Source organism: Centruroides sculpturatus, unplaced genomic scaffold (assembly GCF_000671375.1).
Source record: "Centruroides sculpturatus isolate CEXI.00-Female unplaced genomic scaffold, Cexi_2.0 scaffold2157, whole genome shotgun sequence".
NCBI classification, from domain to species: Eukaryota; Metazoa; Arthropoda; class Arachnida; order Scorpiones; family Buthidae; genus Centruroides; species Centruroides sculpturatus.
Window position 1 is genome coordinate 2,376 of NW_019386356.1, and position 20,844 is coordinate 23,219.

At 28.5% G+C, this 20,844-nt stretch overlaps 1 long non-coding RNA gene across 1 annotated transcript; it reads right to left on the minus strand.

Moving 5' to 3' along the window:
* Positions 1-1,023: 1,023 nt before the first annotated feature.
* Positions 1,024-19,519, minus strand: LOC111614665. The gene is made up of 3 exons (XR_002754977.1): positions 19,265-19,519; positions 6,986-7,042; positions 1,024-1,163 (listed from the first exon to the last, which is right to left on the minus strand). It is a non-coding gene; the product is annotated as an uncharacterized LOC111614665 (long non-coding RNA).
* Positions 19,520-20,844: the final 1,325 nt, after the last annotated feature.

The window sequence follows — 20,844 nt, forward strand, 5'->3', positions numbered from 1 at the left end:
ACGTAATGCAACTTATAGCTGATTGTTTGCTTCGTAACGTCTTTCAAGCGTTTACTTTTCATTTCAATTCAGCATTTCAAAGATGAAATTTTGATTCCATAAACATCATAATCAAACGTGCAGATATTTATGCTTTTTTTTTAATTTTTAATTCATTTCTTAGATTTATATAATAGCATATATTTTTTAAATGTTATCGTAAGAAGCTGAATATTTTTCTCCTCAATTTTTACTGTAGCCTACATAATAATATAAAATTCATTCACAAGTCAATAATTGTTTCAAATTAATATAAATATATCGATTATTATTAAAGAAACATACAACATATTTAATTGCCTGTTTAAAATATTTTAAATGTTTATAAAAACATCGTTAGATTGAATTTCAAATTATACTTCGATAATTCAAAACATTGAAATACAGTATTTAAGCGTATAAATAATTATTTTCAGTAACAAAAAACAAAATATTAATCGGACAATACTAATTTGTTTAATTTAATACTCTTCAATTGTTGTCATATAACTAAAAGCAGTCAATAAGAAAGCGATCCAAATAGTAAATTAAATTTATAATTAGCAATTGCTGGTCTTGAGTTTAAATAGTTATAAATGGAAATAATTATAGATATGGAAAGAAAATTCAAGAGCATCAATATTAATTGGCGCTACACCTTCCAGATATGTTAATACATAAAATACTTATTTAGTTTTTTAAGATTTTTTCTTTCATTTTCTAAACAGTCGTGATATTGTCAGCTAACTAGGGCACAGAAAGAGAAAAAAAGCTTAACTTAAATATTTATTTCATTATAAAAACATTAAAATATGACAATATAAATAAGAAATGAATTCCATTAATAACTTTCAACTAATAAATTTCACTCAATAGAAAGTAATAATTATACAAATTAAATCAATTCTCTAAATAACTCAAAACATACTTTAGAAAAAATTTACATTATCAATACTTTGACAGAATTGAAAAGAAAATAATTCTCAAAATATATTTTTTTTAACTTTTATTTTTAAGAATCTGTTTGATCCTATTATGTCAATGAACGATGAATCCAGTTAGAAATTTTCATCCATCCTGTGTCGTTCAAGAAGCTTAGATGATTCAGTTTGTTCCTCTGAGTTTTCTTTTTCTCTTCAGATATGCTGCAGATACATAACATAGATGAATTAACAATCCACACATAGAAATTACCATTAAATAACGAAATATTGGCATTAATAAAAATAATTTCAATACAAGTGCTTTAGTAAATCGTTTTCGTTCAAATCGCTTTTTTCGAATTTATTTTAAATGCCTGAATCTTCTCGAGAAAACTTAGAATCGGTATCGCTTTCAGATGATTTCTGAGATCTTCCAATTCTTTTTTAATGTTAATTTAATTCTATTAATTTTCTTTTTCAAAGTTTAACTAATCTTTCGCTCTTTATGTTGAAATGTTTCTCGATGAGAGGCGATAATTATCATCTAAGAAGATTCAGTTAATATTTGGATTTGTAAAAATGATACGAACTTGATGCTATTAATTAGATCATCTTCTTCCTCAATTTCGAATTTTGAAGAACTTTTATAGTCATATCGAAATAGTCTCCGAGATATTAGTAATTCCCAATCAAAATTAACTTTATTACGAAGAGAAATAAAAAATAATACAATTGACGGCCAGATTTGTATTTGTTCCTGTTCAAGTTCTTTTGTCCGAATGCAAATCATAAACTTTTTGTTGAGAATTTTTCTTAAATGCATGAAAATGCATTTATGAAAATTTCTCAATAAAAAGTTTATGATTCATTTATTTTTTATTTTTGGTTTGATTTGATGTGATAAGAGAATGCAAAACGTGGGCGATCTGCCAAGAGGACTTTCTATGGGAAACTTATCCCTATTTACATGTTAGACATGTGGTGAAACCACCGAAAACTCCACGTGGCCAGCCCATAGGTGCAAATCTACGACCAACTATTACCAGTATTCAGCGGTTTCATCCACTTAATTACTGGTAGGCATTTTTTGATTTTTAAAAATTTTTTAAATTTAAATATTAATGATTTTTTATTGTTTTATAACTTAAAATGGCGGAAGAATATAACACTGCTTTAAAAATTATTTGTCTTCTTTATAAATGTATCCATGATATATTCTTAGAAGAAATTAAAGACAAAGAGTCGTTATGTTTATAAGAAATGCATTTATTTATCAGATAAATTACGATATTGTTTGAAGTATTAAGCTTATTTTTTCAATTTATCCGAATCACATAAAGAAAATTTTGGAAATGAAAATTAAAATATTCGATATAACATCATAAAATTTCAAATTCATTAATAAATTTTCATTAATTTATGCGTTTATTATTAAAAAACTCTTCGCTTTTCTGGTCTATCCATCAGCAGTTCGAACAAATCCCACATGGAAATTAGACGATAAGTGACAGGGCCGATATATCTGAATCAAACTCCTCGTGGAAATTTCTCAGCTCTATACACAGAATCGTATTACAGTGTCGTTTAATTTATGAGATCTTTTGATGATGGTGTTTGAGACATTTTTATCCATATCCATGCAGGACAATCGGATTTTGAATGATTGCAACATCTTCAATGAATGCATAGTTGTTATTACACAATAGAGAATTTTGTTAGTTTTGCATTATGTATACACCTTTCATTCTTATTTCTCTTTGAAAAAAATAATTAACAATTCTAAGCAATATAGCAAAAAATCATTTCCAATAAAAATTAACTCAATTAAAAAAAGAAATATTGCGATATAATTTAATAGCTCTATTAAAACGAAATTAACTGGTTTAATTAGCCGATAATGTTTTATGTCATCCTGTATAGCAACATCGTTTCTAATGAAACTAGACGAATAGAAAAATATGGTTAACTTTCGACGCCGATTCTCTTGTTAACTGTTTATTTCCTTTACATTGTAGTTACAGATTGATACATTAGCTTGATACATTCAAAGTTTTTTTTAAACATCCTTGTATTTTAACCAGAAAGAAATATTTCCAAATGAAATTATCGGAAAGTTCTGAATGATAGGAAATTGAAACAATAGATTCAATACCGTATAGTGCCAGATGTTCCGGAAACAATACCTAATGCAAGAAATATTTAATAGTCGACTATTGTTATTTATTAAAGCTATTGACAATATTGCACAGTATAAGTATGTAAAGAATAATGAAATTCCTTCTTCCATATTATGTTAATAATTGTAAAATTTTCAAGTTAGGATTATGTGTACAATAGACAAAAAACATGCCTTCTGCTTGCTTAGGTTATATAACAGAGGGAAAGCACCATATGACCCGGGCTTTGCATTTATAGGACCTTAAAAGCATTTGGTACAAGTTATTTTTTTATTGAATCTTTGTTTAATTTATATAATTTTTAATACTTTTTGTTTTTTTAATATAATAGTACCCTCAAAAAGGTAAGTGGTTCCGTTCTCTCTCGAACTTTAAGAAGGTTCTGTTATGTTGTGGTTATGAAAGCTCTTTCTGTAATTCTATTTATGTTGGATTGTATACTTAATACAAATCTAATAAAGACACTAAATTAAATTACTAAAAATTTCTCAAAAATTAAAGATTGCCATCATATTTAAACTCGCTATTTCATAATATCTTAAACAGTATCAAAAATAATCTCAGTTCTCCTTTATTTTAAATATTATCATAATGAAAATTTTTATAAAATGCTAACTTTTTATAAGATATATTTTACTACATTTTATTATAATTTGTATATATTTTTTACAGTATGATACATTAAAACTTCAGAATAATAAAATAAAGATTTAAGATTTAAAAAATTAATTAGCTTTTATATTTTATACGAAAACTTATTTTTATAATAATAATCAAAAGAAATCGTTCGTTGGAATTTTATAAATTTGTATGGTCATTTGGTCAGTGGGATTTAAAGATTGGGTCAAGCATGTAAGGTCAATGCTATTGACACTAAAACAAGAAATGTAAAAATCGGTCAAGTATTAAATATATATATATATATATATATTTTCCTTTAAAATGTTTAGTGAATAATAATCACTAAATCCCAATCATGTTACTTAATGTTATCTGTTATCTGTATTTTACTTTTTATTTTCTGCACATATTTTAATTTTTCTCCCTGTTGGTATCTATTTCTATACTGATTTATTGTTTATTGCTTTTGATTATTGTAAGGAAATGTTGAGAAATTGTTTATTACACAATATTCCAGAACGAATTGTCACTCGTTGTTAAGTTGGAACTACAAGATTATAACTTATTAGATCTACATCTAATTCATTCATCATCTATTGATTTTTTTCGACGAGATATATGGAAGATCTAGAACACAATAAGGACTTTGTGACCACTTTACGAACTTAGGCAAAATGCTAGATTTTAATTTATTACTTAATACATTAAATTTTTAATATAATATTTATATAAAATAGAGAAAAATAAAGAATGTTTCCTTATATATTTAATGATAAAAAATGAAATATCATCCAGATAATCAATTTTTTTATAGGAATTAATTTTCGACTTCTTAGTTATTAATGCAAATTTATCTAAGGCAAAAGTAGGATATAATTATTGATAAAGTTAATTAACTCATAGATATTATCAGGTCACATTCTGGATTAAAATATTAATTTCCTCTTTCATTAATACGATTTTATTCAAATTTAATCAATAAATAATTTATTAAAGTTTTTATATTAAATATTTTATTTACTATTATATTTAAAATAGAATATGGGGTATTTTTAAAGTGTATTTTTTCTTGAGCGATTATATGATCTTAACTTATTACTTTTTTCTTCAAGAAGAAATTTAACAAAATCATCAAACTGATTCGTGGTTATTGAATTGACTATAAAGCTTACATTTTCTACTCTCTTAAATTGAGTAGTGTGGAGTCAATTTAATTTACGTCTATTGTTAAATTGTTACCAAAGGATAGCTCTCCATTATGAATTAAAAAAATTGAGCTCAGTCACTTCAAATCTTCATACTGATATCTCGCGTATACACGTTACTTCAAGCCATTTTTATTGTTGTTCCATTATCAAAAGGCATTTTTGAAGACTTTTTCTTTTTTGATCACGTATTTTGCCAATAAAAACCAAAATAAAAGTAAACATTTAAATTTAATTATTAAGCTATTCAGTTTATAAAAGTATCTTTAAAGTTTTAATAGATCTAACGTATAATTTATATGAAAAAACAAGTTAGATTTACACTTCCTGATTAATTTGACGATGATGTCAGCTTCGAAATTATAATCTGAATTTGGTTCTGTTTTATTATAACGAATCTGTTTGATTTGCAATCAAATAAATTACATAATTGCCCATATAATCGGCCAATCCTCAATATAATTCTTTGCAACTAGTGAAAATGACTAGTCGTTAAAGTAATTGTTTAAGTTTAATAAAGCGTAACCGACAATCAAAAAAGTTCTCGTACGAAAAGATGGTATGAACTCAGACAAATAGGAAAGTTACTCAACGTCTGAAAATTGCTGTTTGGAGAATTAAGTATTGTCGATGAATTGTCCTCGTTATCTAAGACAACCTTTCGTTTCTACTATAGTGACAGTCAAAGAAACAAAGGAAAGTGATTATCAAACATGCAAGGCAAACATACTGAATCAGAAATGACATAAGTATAACATTGGATCATTCTTCCATATACAATGATTCTAAGAAACTTATTATTACAGGACATCCACATAAGTCTAGTTATTATGAGAACATCGTTGCTATTTCCTATTGTTGGCGTTTGATAAACAGTATTTTATATAACTTAGGGGAGATCGGGGCAAGATCGGCATGTTAAGCTTTACTTAAATTTTGTGTAATAAATACTGCTGTAAACTGAAAAAAAAGCTTTGCATATTGTCTATTGGAATGTTACCTTACTATAGAACTGGTTAAAATCAGTTTGGAAATAAAAATAATTAAAATAATTACAACTTTACAAGAAGAGAGAAATTGACGAAGTTGCCNTTTTCATTTACCGAATTACCGATAAATTTCAAAAATTTACCGGTAAGTTTATCGAATATTTTTTTGTCAATTTATCGGTTAACCGGTAAATCGGTAAACCGGTATACAATCCCTAGTCTCGAGCGTTTTATCATAAGCGCTAGAATGGACATAATAAGGAAAATAGAAAACTACAAGGATCCATGCTAAAATTCGTAAAGTTGGACGATGCTGACCCGACAGCATCAACGGCCACTTCAGAATTCATTTTAGATAATGACGAAATGGAAGGTGAAAAATGAAATGACAAGTATGAAATTCGTTTGAAATCGTGTCAAGAAACATCGGTGCCTAAATCGAGCTGTGGCGAGGATAATTTAGAAAATAATAATTGTGTTGAATTGACGAACGAATGTGATATAGGGGATCTTTTTAATTGGCCACCAATTACAGTATTAATAATCGGTTATTAGAACTCATTGTTCAGAAGGGACTTGTATCGCCTCAACATAGGAAATTTCTTAAAAATAACAACGACAGATTTTTTGCGTCACAATATATAAGACTTTTACCCAACAATGAAAAAGTTCAAGAACTTGGTTAATCTATTTTACAAAATCCAATAGTGTGTTTTGCTTTTGTTTCAAGTTGTTTGCTTTAAAGAAAAAGAAACTAACAGATAGCCAGGGATTTTCAGATTGGCGACATTTAGCCACTCATTTATCGCAATATGAAACGAGTATAGAACGTATGCAAAATTGGTATGAATTAAAAACACGCCTTAACAATTGTACAGTCGATGAAGAACAACAACGATACTTATTCTGAAAAAAGACGATGGAGAGCTATTATTGTAAGAATTATTGCAATTGTCCAGTTTTTATCAGCTTTAGCTTTCAGAGGTAAAAAAAATAAATTATATGAAATAAATATTGGAAATTTTTTAAAAGCTACTCTATTTTATTTTTACCTTTTGAACTTTACACGTTTCGTTACAGACCACGTCGAAGTCATCGTCAATAATTACCTGTAACAAAATATCTGATTAGTTCGAGAATTTATGGAAAAAAGTCTTTAAAGTTTTATTTTGATTAATTAATTCAAAATTATTAGCTATAAATTAATCCATACACATTAAAACAAATTTACTTATTTTAATGCAAATTTGGCTTAATAAATTATTTAGTATGTTATTATCAGAGGAAGGTTGAGTTTTGTTGGACATCCGAAGAGGGGAGGGGTTACGGAAATTTGGACAAACTGGGACAATGAGGAAAGATTTCAAGAAAAATACAGACGTAATTTATGTACAGTATAGCACCTTACATATTCGAAAAATATATAGTTTATGTAAGCATTCTGCACATATTTTAATTTTTCTCCCTGTTGGTATCTATTTCTATACTGATTTATTGTTTATTGCTTTTGATTATTGTAAGGAAATGTTGAGAAATTGTTTATTACACAATATTCCAGAACGAATTGTCACTCGTTGTTAAGTTGGAACTACAAGATTATAACTTATTAGATCTACATCTAATTCATTCATCATCTATTGATTTTTTTCGACGAGATATATGGAAGACCTAGAACACAATAAGGACTTTGTGACCACTTTACGAACTTAGGCAAAATGCTAGATTTTAATTTATTACTTAATACATTAAATTTTTAATATAATATTTATATAAAATAGAGAAAAATAAAGAATGTTTCCTTATATATTTAATGATAAAAAATGAAATATCATCCAGATAATCAATTTTTTTATAGGAATTAATTTTCGACTTCTTAGTTATTAATGCAAATTTATCTAAGGCAAAAGTAGGATATAATTATTGATAAAGTTAATTAACTCATAGATATTATCAGGTCACATTCTGGATTAAAATATTAATTTCCTCTTTCATTAATACGATTTTATTCAAATTTAATCAATAAATAATTTATTAAAGTTTTTATATTAAATATTTTATTTACTATTATATTTAAAATAGAATATGGGGTATTTTTAAAGTGTATTTTTTCTTGAGCGATTATATGATCTTAACTTATTACTTTTTTCTTCAAGAATAAATTTAACAAAATCATCAAACTGATTCGTGGTTATTGAATTGACTATAAAGCTTACATTTTCTACTCTCTTAAATTGAGTAGTGTGGAGTCAATTTAATTTACGTCTATTGTTAAATTGTTACCAAAGGATAGCTCTCCATTATGAATTAAAAAAATTGAGCTCAGTCACTTCAAATCTTCATACTGATATCTCGCGTATACACGTTACTTCAAGCCATTTTTATTGTTGTTCCATTATCAAAAGGCATTTTTGAAGACTTTTTCTTTTTTGATCACGTATTTTGCCAATAAAAACCAAAATAAAAGTAAACATTTAAATTTAATTCTTAAGCTATTCAGTTTATAAAAGTATCTTTAAAGTTTTAATAGATCTAACGTATAATTTATATGAAAAAACAAGTTAGATTTACACTTCCTGATTAATTTGACGATGATGTCAGCTTCGAAATTATAATCTGAATTTGGTTCTGTTTTATTATAACGAATCTGTTTGATTTGCAATCAAATAAATTACATAATTGCCCATATANTCTCTCATAAAATTAATAATTAGGTATATTGTTGCTTACACTTTACCTGTTTTTTTAATCTTCAATGTCCCTTTAGCCCTTTTAAATATCTATAAACACAATATTTTCTATATAAAAATTTCTGGTATGGATTTTTCATTTACCGAATTACCGATAAATTTCAAAAATTTACCGGTAAGTTTATCGAATATTTTTTTGTCAATTTATCGGTTAACCGGTAAATCGGTAAACCGGTATACAATCCCTAGTCTCGAGCGTTTTATCATAAGCGCTAGAATGGACATAATAAGGAAAATAGAAAACTACAAGGATCCATGCTAAAATTCGTAAAGTTGGACGATGCTGACCCGACAGCATCAACGGCCACTTCAGAATTCATTTTAGATAATGACGAAATGGAAGGTGAAAAATGAAATGACAAGTATGAAATTCGTTTGAAATCGTGTCAAGAAACATCGGTGCCTAAATCGAGCTGTGGCGAGGATAATTTAGAAAATAATAATTGTGTTGAATTGACGAACGAATGTGATATAGGGGATCTTTTTAATTGGCCACCAATTACAGTATTAATAATCGGTTATTAGAACTCATTGTTCAGAAGGGACTTGTATCGCCTCAACATAGGAAATTTCTTAAAAATAACAACGACAGATTTTTTGCGTCACAATATATAAGACTTTTACCCAACAATGAAAAAGTTCAAGAACTTGGTTAATCTATTTTACAAAATCCAATAGTGTGTTTTGCTTTTGTTTCAAGTTGTTTGCTTTAAAGAAAAAGAAACTAACAGATAGCCAGGGATTTTCAGATTGGCGACATTTAGCCACTCATTTATCGCAATATGAAACGAGTATAGAACGTATGCAAAATTGGTATGAATTAAAAACACTCCTTAACAATTGTACAGTCGATGAAGAACAACAACGATACTTTGATTCTGAAAAAAGACGATGGAGAGCTATTATTGTAAGAATTATTGCAATTGTCCAGTTTTTATCAGCTTTAGCTTTCAGAGGTAAAAAAAATAAATTATATGAAATAAATATTGGAAATTTTTTAAAAGCTATTGAAATGTTAGCGAAATTTGACCCCATTAGTCAATAACATAACACAATCCCAACCTACTAAAAGTCATATGCCTCATACTTAGGCCATGCTTTTCAAAATGGAGTCATATCTGTTTTAGCAAGTGGCATAAAATCAAAAATCAAGGAATTTATAAAGAAAGCAAAATATTTTTCGATAATTCTCGACTGCACGTCAGATGTCTGTCACACTGAAGAGGTGTCATCTGTAGTAAAAATTGTAAATATTGATACTTCTGAAGTTACAGTTCGAGAATTATTTCTTGAGTTTTATCTAGTATTAGACACTACAGTTTATGTAATTATCTTTTACAGGAACTCTTAACAGATTATGAATTAGATGTTCAAGATATGCATGGACAAGGTATGACAACGAGTCAAATATGTGTGGTAAGCATAGTGGCTTGCAAAACAAAATTAGGAATATAAATTTTAGAGCTTTTTGTACCTTGTGCATCTCATTAAATAAAAGCAATTCGACCTCTCAGACTACAATTAAAATGATATCTTAAAAAGTTTAAACGACATACCTGTAATAGATGATAATTCCCGAGACATGCAAACAAAACATACAGCTCAATATTTGTTAGATAAGGTTGCATCTTTCAAGTCCATAGCTCAGTCGTTATTTGGAACGATGTTCTTTCAAAAATTGATGTTGTAAGTAAAATGTTCCAGTAAACTCAATCCAACATAAATGAATCTCTCAATGTTTTGAGTGAGCTTTTTAAATTTATAAATGCAACCAGATCTTCGATCTTATTTTGATTTAGATGTTTCCATTTACATTAACAAAGGAAGCACGAGAATTAAGGATGTTGATGATCTTGAGCTCTTCAATGAGCTGATAACATATAGAAATTTGAACAGTGGAGTTGCAGACGCATTAAAAAAACTCGACACATATTGCAAAAAATAACTCGTTGTCATCATTTCCTAATCTGTTTATAACTTTGAGAATTTTTCTGACATTACTAGTTAGTGTAGCTTCGGGTGAAAGGAGATTTTCGAAACTCAAACTTATAAAAAAGTTCTTAAGAACGTCAATGACTCAAGAAAGGTTTAATGATCTATGACTGTTAGCCATAGAAAAAGAATTGTGTGAAAGTTTAGAATTATCAGATTTTATTGATGAATTGGCAAATAAGAAAGCAAGAAGAGTGCAGTTCTAACCTTATGGATATACTGTATTTTGTTAGGCTACTTCTGTTTTATATCTTGTACATTTTTTATTTCAATAAAATCAAAATAAGTAACATTAACTATAGCTTAAAAAGTTGAGAAACACTGGTTTCTCAACTTTTCTAAGAAACTCCTCGAAGACCTGAAACGGCATTCCCTGAACCACTGCTCAATGAAAAAAGTTATTTTAAAATTTATTTATTTTCTTAATTTATATGCTTTATATTAACATAGAGCTATCTACATCATCTACACCTACCTATCTATCACCTACTTACACGCATACAGAATATTGGTGTTCCACATCACTGAGGAAGCACCAAAAGTTCTCTGCCATTCTCAAAATATTGATAAACGCTTATCTAGATCCTTGATTTTATCGACTCACATTACTCTAAATTTGCGAAATCTCCAAAAATTAATTTTCAAAGACCTTCATTCCACATAATACTGTACATTTAAACCATCTTGAAGTCGATTCCGTTCATCATTCAATATAGAAAGATGAAAGAGAACAAATGAGTGACGATAAAAATAATCATTAATGTTTTAAACAATGCATTATTTATAATCTAATACGATTTTAATAAATAATCGACGTTCGAATACAAGCATATTTTATACGGTTTTTCAAATATCGTAAGGAAAGATGCATTTTAAAGTAGTTTCAGCCGTTACCATCAAGGGAGCCCGGATTCGATTCCCGCCCGAAGCGAATTCTTCTTATAACGGGCCTCTTATTAAAAAGGTCTCCGATCGTAAAAATGTAATCATAGTCATAAAAATTATCGCTTGAGAAAAGGTTACTTGGTCGATTATATTTATCATCAATTAACAATAATTAACTTCGTTCGGAGATTAAAAATAATAATAATAAATTATCGTTCCCTATTTAAAAATTCATGCATGCCTCTTCCTTTCTCTAGTCAATACAAACTTTATAACGAACTTGACCCGAATATTCCGTTGACTAATTAGTTTTAAATTAAAATGTGTAGTCTATCCTCTTCTCGTAATTTATCATTTGCACTTAATATCTTTCTGCTGTATATTAAAAGAGTTAATTTATAGAATCGGTATTATTTAGATCGCTAATTTAAGTCCATGCTCAGTAATTTCCTGAAGCTAATTTTGTAAGATAGACGATTCCGATGCGGAAATATCTTTCTCTCCGAGAGACGAGGAAAAATGCTATTTGATATCGATCAATTAAGATTTCTTGTAGAAATCTAATAATTTCAATAGAAATGTATTCATTCTAGAGGAAATTCTGTAGTAATTCTACATTTATATTAAATTTTTTTAATGAATAAATTGAATTATATCAGTAGAAAATGTGTTTAAAAATGTAGCATTGAAGTCTATCATAAAAAATTTATTAGTTTTTAGAGAGTTGTGAAAATAATTGAAAGAATCCAAGTTCTAATTATTAAATTATCTTTCTAGACAAATTTTTCCTTGACATCTCATATTAGGTTAAATGGATAAAATTCATTTATCCCTCGATCTATCGAGAGCTTTTGATGAAATTTGATCGTTCGATTGCACTGATAACGCTGTTTATAATATGCAAATATTTAAATGCTCTTAAATGCATAATTGGTGGCAAATAAAAATTCCATTTTTATATGCCACCAATTATGCATTTAAGAGCATTAAATCCTCTTCATAGATAAAAAAAATTATAAATAGTGCTTGTATATATTAAAAAAAAGGTATTATGTGTAGACTATAGAGTCAAACATTTGAACAACGGCCATTGATGGCAACATAAAAAATGACAGTTGTTGGGCGTGGCCGCTGTTTGGAGGTTATTTTTTAATGCAATTTTGTTCGGCGTTCCTGAAAAAATGGCCGCAGTTTACAGGTTGCCGTTGTTGAGAGGTGACCGTTATTGGAGATTATTCAATTACGAAATGTTCGCGATAAATTACGATAATTTATGTCCTCCAATTTTTACCAGTTTACAACTATCACGTATAGGTTACATTACATTATTACATCTTAAATTTCTCTTATTTTTTAAATTAAAAATGACTTAATTAACTTTCGGACTATTTTTATACTAATTATCTAATTTTCTAAATTAGACTAATACAGAAATTCACTCGATCTTACACGAGTTCGCTACATTTTTGCAATCTAAATAGCACATTTATGTAAGAAATCGTTTAATTAATGGAAAGAATGCGTATAACACCATTTCAGTGTACAGTACGTCTCTTATCACGTATATTTTTCAAGGACATATGTTAAGGAAAACGAAAATAAGGTTATCGTAATACACCATCATAAGCCTAAAAGGATGCATTACTTCTACTTTAACGTGTTGCAAAAGATGCAAAATAATGAATTCGGTTTACATCTTGCTAATAAATCTTTCAGTCTGTAGATTTATGGTAAATCTAATGATTTTTTTGTTTTAATAGTTATTTTATTTATAGAATTTATATCACTAAATTATACGTTAGATAATTTATTTTATGCTTGCATAAGTTGCAAATCACAAAATATTTTATCAAATCTTTGCAGTGAATGAGCAACAACCAAAAGTTTAGCTGTAAAAAGGATTAATTTACATTTATTTTTACTTTTTTTCTTTTTTAAATATAAAAAGAAATGCAATCGAACCTTCAATAGCGGCCACATCCCAATAATAATCACCTATAAACGGCGAAATATTTTCAATAACTTTTTTTAATTAAACAAAATGCACACAGAATAACCTCCATACGACGGCCATTTCCGAACAACTGCCAATGTTCCTGTTCCTGTAAGTGTCCGTTGTTCAGAGGTTTGACGGTATTAATGTAATTTAATATTTGGGAAATTTGAGATACAATATAGTAAATTTTCTAAGAAATTTGCAGGAGTAATTTGGGTAAAATTTTACTGCTAATTGTCATCTTTATCAGTACCATATTCAGACTACGCATGAACTATAAACAATACATTACTGTATGCAGGGGTTGAGAGAGGTGAGATGGAGCCAGGACCACTCACAAATATAGGATCTTATCTCTCTCTGAAAGCCAAAAAGTTACATGGATAGTCTTTATATCATTTTATATCGTATTTTTCTACATAAAATATTAAATTTCGGAGCTTTTCTATGCCCGAGACTCAGGCAAAACAGCCCTAATGGCTCTTTTAACTGAATCTGAAGTAATTCTATATTATTGTAATATTATATTACAATAATATAGAATTACTTTTAAGAAAAATTGTAAAATTTTATTGGATAAACAGCTCCCTATCATCAGTATTTGTATATTACTGATACAAAGTTTTGATCTTATCAGATAAAAACAGATTTATAAAGGATAAATAACGTTAATATCTTCAAGACGAAGACATTATCTTATATAAATAAAACCATAAAGAATAACAATCAGAAACACTAAAATATCTGAGAATAAAATGCACAATAATAATTTCTTATCTATTATTTATCAAGATAATTATCAACGTTCTACAAGGAAATTTGTATTGATGCTTATCGTACAATTTCCTTGCAGACAGAGTAAAGTAACGGCGCAATAAGCACCATTGAAGCTCATTGCACTTATTTGCTTTATTATTTTTAAATATAAAATAATATATTTAAACGTAATATATATATTTTTCAAGTACAATTTGATGATTTATATAGTTTATTTATTTATTTAATTTAATATTTGTTTGATTATTCAAATTATCCGAAAATGTTTTTTTTGTACTTTGACCAAATTCTAGATTGCTCTTTTTTTAAATTTATTTAACTTTCAATCATTCAAACTACTTGTTCAAAATGAAAAATGAAATTCCATAATATCCAATATGTCCCATCACAGACTTCCTGAGATCATGGGCTCCCGACATATGCCTTTCCCATGCTGAAGCCTATATTATGTTCCAACAAAGACTCCTTGAGATGACGGTTTTATAAGACGTCTTTCCCATCCCACTGTCTCTATTAAATCCATTTAAGATCATGTACTACCTCCTTTTCCCATAATCTCCATTGCGGCCCTACGAGATTGTGGGTCCTCGACACGTGTCTTCTCTATCTGTTCTTTGGGTGTTCACGATTATGATTATTTGTAGAGTATTGTTATGTACTTTAGATAAAATGTGCATAAATTTGTCTTTCTTTTAGAATAATGTTGACATAATTTCAATCGAAAGGAAAATCCTATTTACCATCGACAAATATTTGGCCATTACTTTAAGAATAAGCCACATTTATCACATATTATTTAGACAAAATTTGATGATTTGTGAAAGGAAAAACGTTATATATATTTTTTTTACTAGAAACGAATTTATTCTTGCAGAAATTTCTTGATTTACTGCATAAAAACCGAAACATTAATATTTATAACCGTATTCAGTTTCTTATTTCGCGTGTTTCCTCGAAAAGTACGAAATGTTTCGTAAGGAATTTGATTGCGGTTCGACGATTTTATTTATTTATTTTTTTAGTATTCGTGTTTTTCCAGTTTGTTTACAAAATTATATTCTGTAATCAATAAATTTGACAGGTATAACGATGGATTTTATGTTAGTTTTTTCTCCTGGTTATTCATTTAATTTAGAAAAAGCGAGAAAAATAAGCTTTAAACTATACAAGTGTGACTTTTCACATTAAAATTATTTACATTCCACTCCATTTTCGGATAATTTCTGTCGCTTATATCGCGTCACGTGTTCAACGGAGCATACCTTAATGATAATTTTTCACGAAAAAATCATATTAAAACGTATTAAATAACGAAAAACGATTAAATAATCGACAGGAATAATTAAAGTTTTAAAATAAGTCAAAACTTCTGATAAAATATTTATATTCCCCCAATTGAAAAACTATAATTTTGTAGTAAAGCGGATGTATATCTTGACCTCACGAGACAGGTTATCCTAGAATTTTTATGCTAAACGAGATATAATCCGGTTTCTGGATCGAATTTTTCAATGGACTCGTGCCGTAAGCTAAGACAAGTTGAGTAACTTCTTCAATTACGTTACACTTACGGAGTTTTAACCGTACACGACTACTATTTCTCCCCCAAAGAGTTCGATTTGTAAAATAAAAGAAAAATAAACCTAGTTGTAATTCTTTCATCATATATAATCTGTGAATTCTTAGAAGTTTTGGTGCTAAAAGAGTGATGAGACGAGATGTCGATTCGGTTAGATGACCTTAAGTTAAAATCTATGCTTCAATAAGTTAAAGGTCAGAGTCTAACTAGCCACATATGATTAAACTTTCGTCAATAATATAAAAATCTTTAGTAAATATTTGTAACTTGTAGAACGAATAGTAAACAAAGTTTATGCTGCTTGTCAAAATTCTGTTTACTATCGAAACATCTTGTTTGGTTCATATTTAGATCCCCATGTCGATTACTAGACTTGATTGCATCGCATTTTAATTATTTCCATTTTTTTTCTTGGGATCGATTTATTTTAAATTATAACGAGATCCAGAGCATTATTAATGAGGTTAGAAGGCTTATGATAGCATTCTTTAAGTAGATAAACACATAAAAACTATAATTTTTACATATTTGCAATGCAGAGAACTTGAAATATATTATTTTATGTATATTTAAAGCAAGAATAAATTAATTTTAATATTGTAAGATTATGTGATTTAAATTTTTATATATGGAATTTGTCATATTTTCTGTTGTGATGATGATAATATACTTTTTTTTTCAGAATTAATTAAGCTTGCTGCTAGAAAAAGAAGTAAGTACCCTTCAAATTAAGTAAATATTTGTGAATTCCTGCAAAAATAAGATAAACGATCAGTTTTCTTACATTATTATGAATATATAAGGTGACCCAAAAGTTGTTTAACTGTAGGAAAGACTAAATTCAATTAATTAACTCTAAAAAATAATAGATTTTATCATGTTTCAATCGATTTTATGAAAAAGACGAATTGTTCTAAATTCTGTTTACGAGTCATATTCATAAGAGGATCTAGAGGACGAAAACAATACACGGTTAATTGACTTTTGGGCCACCTTTCTTTACATAAATATTATTGAACTTAAAACACTTCCTAAGCTATTTTACAGTATTTTTTAAATTTTAAAATACGTAATTTTATAATATTTTTGGAGAATAAAATACGTTATTTAATTTATAAACTGTAAATATATGCATAATATTATTTAAATAAGATTATAAAAATGTTATAGATATAATTTCAATCGTAAATTTTTCATTTAAACTAATTCCAAATTCTCCGAAATTTTGAAAGTGGGGCTCTGTAAATTTTAGAAAGAATTTTTGTATCAGCTCGACCTTAATTAACATAGATTAATATAGATATTACGCCATCATTATGGTCAGGAAATTCCATTTACGAGCATCCAAATCAATGATACTTAATTGAACAACTTTGCAAAATCATCATTTGTACGTTTAGTGGATAGAGAAGTGGGCTAAAGAAGAGATTTTTGGTACCTGTCAGGTTTGGGTTTTTGTTGCTGTTAATAAGGATGTGCCATCTCTTTGGATTGAAGGAAATGAAGAACAATCTGGACATCCTCTGCACAGGAAGCGCAAATCCAGTAAAGAGTGACCCGTCTGATGAATGGACAGGTCACAGTTGACAGCATCCTCTGCCTGGTGACATTAACAATGGCCCACTTCCGACCGAAACGCTTTCAGACTTTTCGCTAAACATCGAACTGGACGTTTGGTTCAAAGCTTTTTTTTTCTATTCAGTTACATTCGGTTACAGATGCGTGAATCCTGTGGATGAGTTCACTTTTATATCCATAGAAAGTGAAAATATTTTAATATAATATAATCCATATAAATGGGCAATCTGCGAACTTTGTACGGAGTAGAACTGACCACATCTGTTACGCTATAGTTTATATAATTATGAGATAGGAAATACGATTATGAAGTATATCCCGGATCCGGAAATTTCTATACAGAAACTATTTCTATTACCTGGCAATGTAAATGTAGTGAACATAAATGTATAAAAACATTCAGAATAGTAAAGATTTCACATAACTAAATGATCATATCTATACAAACTTTAACCTTAACAGATTTTACACTTTAAAGGTCAAAAATTCGTAGAGTCCGCATAAATTTTCGATAAGTAGATGACGAATGAAACCTTAAATGAACCTTAAATTTCGAAATGAAATTAAACCATGACGTATGGAAATTATGGTATCTTTTTTTTTTACGACCGAGACAGGTAAAGCGATTTCCTGCGTTTCGGTAAGGTCACGACACGGAAGGAGAACCCCCGTTCCCTTTCCTGTTTGAATCTACCATCTGTCCATTGGGTGATCAATTGAAGAGAGGTGTGGATTCCGGTGTTTACCCCACAAGATTGATTAGTTGAGGAAGTTGATTCGGTTCGAGTCCATGCAATGTTATAAATTACGCTTTGCATATATTAAAACATTCGGTGACGGACAAAGATGCTAGGTGTTTAGGATAAGTATTGCATTAGGTTATTACGCGGAGGTTACGGATGGTTACTCTCGCGTGTATTTGGTTTCCTGACACAACCCACCACATCCTTTTGGTCGAAATATTTAGGCTAATGCACCACTGCCGACATTATAGCCTTTATAACTATAAGCATTTTTATAGTAAAGAAACATAATTTCATAACGTGGATAGTTTATAGAGAGGAACAAAGCTACTATTTCTGAATTTTAACGGAAACCTGCTTCCCGCTATATACCTACGTATTCACACGAAGGTTCCCATCCAACCGAGTATGACACGAAGTCAAGCTGAACCATAACAGTTCCGAAAAATTAGTTTCGACTCCTAAATTTACCTATTGCTAAAAAATAAAACCGTTTTTTCTTCTGTTATACCAATTCAGAGTCTTAATTCAAGAAATAAGAGCGCGCAATATGAAAAATATACTTTAAAATTCGCGATTTTATTTGTTGAATTATATAAACCTGTATTTTAAAAAATCAGCCCTAAATATAAATTATACAAAAATACGTACAAATTTTAATTTTGTTAACTTATTTCAACCAAATTTTTGAATTTAAATTTAATGATTTTTCTCAGTTTAATGATGTTTCGATCATCGTTTATGGAAATTAAACCCCTTTTCGCTCTTCCATTTATGCATCAAATTCATCAATTTAATTCGGAATTTAAATAATTCGAGTCAACTCAATAAATGAATTACAATTTTAATTACATTTTCACATTTTCGAGCGTAGAACCCCGAAAATTAAAATCGATAAATATAATTTTCTGCACGTGGAATCGTTCGAAATTGGAATTTTTGACAGATAAAAGGTGCAACATCTTAATAGGTTAATAATATATTTAGCATAGATGATTATCGGAATGTAAAGGAGTAATGAAGTAGTAACTTACCCCGTTAGCTGCGCAGTCTCGGTAGCATATGGGTAATACATCCAGGGCAAAGTAAGGGAGCGCGCAAAGGAGAATACAGAGCAGCTGCGCCCAGCACCTCATGGTGGGCCACCTCTCATCTCATCTGATGCCAGTCGCGATTCTACCCGTCATTTCCTATCCGTCATTAGCCACGGCCGTGTTGATTGGTTGACCACTTCGCTCTGACCTTCTCCATGAGCAAACTTTTCTCATTGGTCCTTCGTTCAAAGTAGAAAGGCGGGAATTTACCCAATGCGGTATGCGGACAGGAAATAGGTGAATCACCTGTGCTAAAGAATTTGCATCCTTATAAAATATTTTGCATATTTGTTAATTTTATAACGTTACCGCATTAACATCTACTACAATTTTAATCAAACTTAAAATGAATTGTATAGTTTTTAAGCAAATAAATCTAATTTTTGACTATACAATTTCACTTTTAGACCTATTTTTATATTATTTTTTAAGTCTAGATCGAAATCAATGTTAGAGAAGGGTTTTAAAATCGATTTTATTTGTATTTCATTAATATTAAAAGGGATCTCTCACGGAGATGAAATAATAATACATCTTATTAATATTTTTCTCGTAAATTTACTCGGTTTGGCTTAAGAGTAAAGAGCACTCATCTATTATTTATATATTATCTATTTATTCTCATCCACACGAATTTTATATTGAGAAAACTTCACTCTATATTCTCGATAGCGATGATCAAAGATTGATATTAATAATCTAATTGCAAAAATCAGTTTGTTTAGGCTACATAAAATCATCAGAAGCATAGCAACAGTTCTACATATGTAAAGTGTTTATTTAAAAATAAGATATAAATTAATTATATACCATAATTTTAATTTGAAAAATTATTATAAAATCAAATTCAATTTTTTAACTTAATAAACCTTTTTTTATATTAATGATATTTATATTTATTGCAATAAAAATTGTTCTATTTGCTATAGAAATTTTCGTTTTTATGAATCGAATTGTATTTTTAATACAATTTTAAATTTTTAGCCAAAATAATTATTTGTTAAAAATAAAATTACGCAGGGTTTTATTAAATTTCGAATGTAAAGTATTTTTTTTAAAATTTAATGATGATTTTATGCTTTTTTTTCTTTATTTTATTTTAAGGCTTTAACCATGAAATGATGAAAATTACTGTTTAAGGGATATTAAACTATTCTCTATGTAAATAGCGATGAGGCATTACACGTAGCAATTTTTTATTTCCAAGAAACAATTTTCTTTACAAATAGGCTACATATTTCGTAAATACTTATGCCAGTTAAATCTACGATTATTTCTGAAATTTGCTAAATATATTTGAAGAAACATGTTCAGAACAAGAGACTCGAAACGTTACAAATATGAGGCCTCACCTCTCTTCCAAAGCCATGCAGATGTGTAAATAAAAATGCATTTTTTGCCAATTATCAAAAGAAATTTTAATTTTATATCATTTTCTCCCTGATCGGCGCTCTTTATCTCAAGCCGAACATGTTTTTATATAAAGGAAAATGTGTTTTTCGTTTTATGATAAAGAGAAT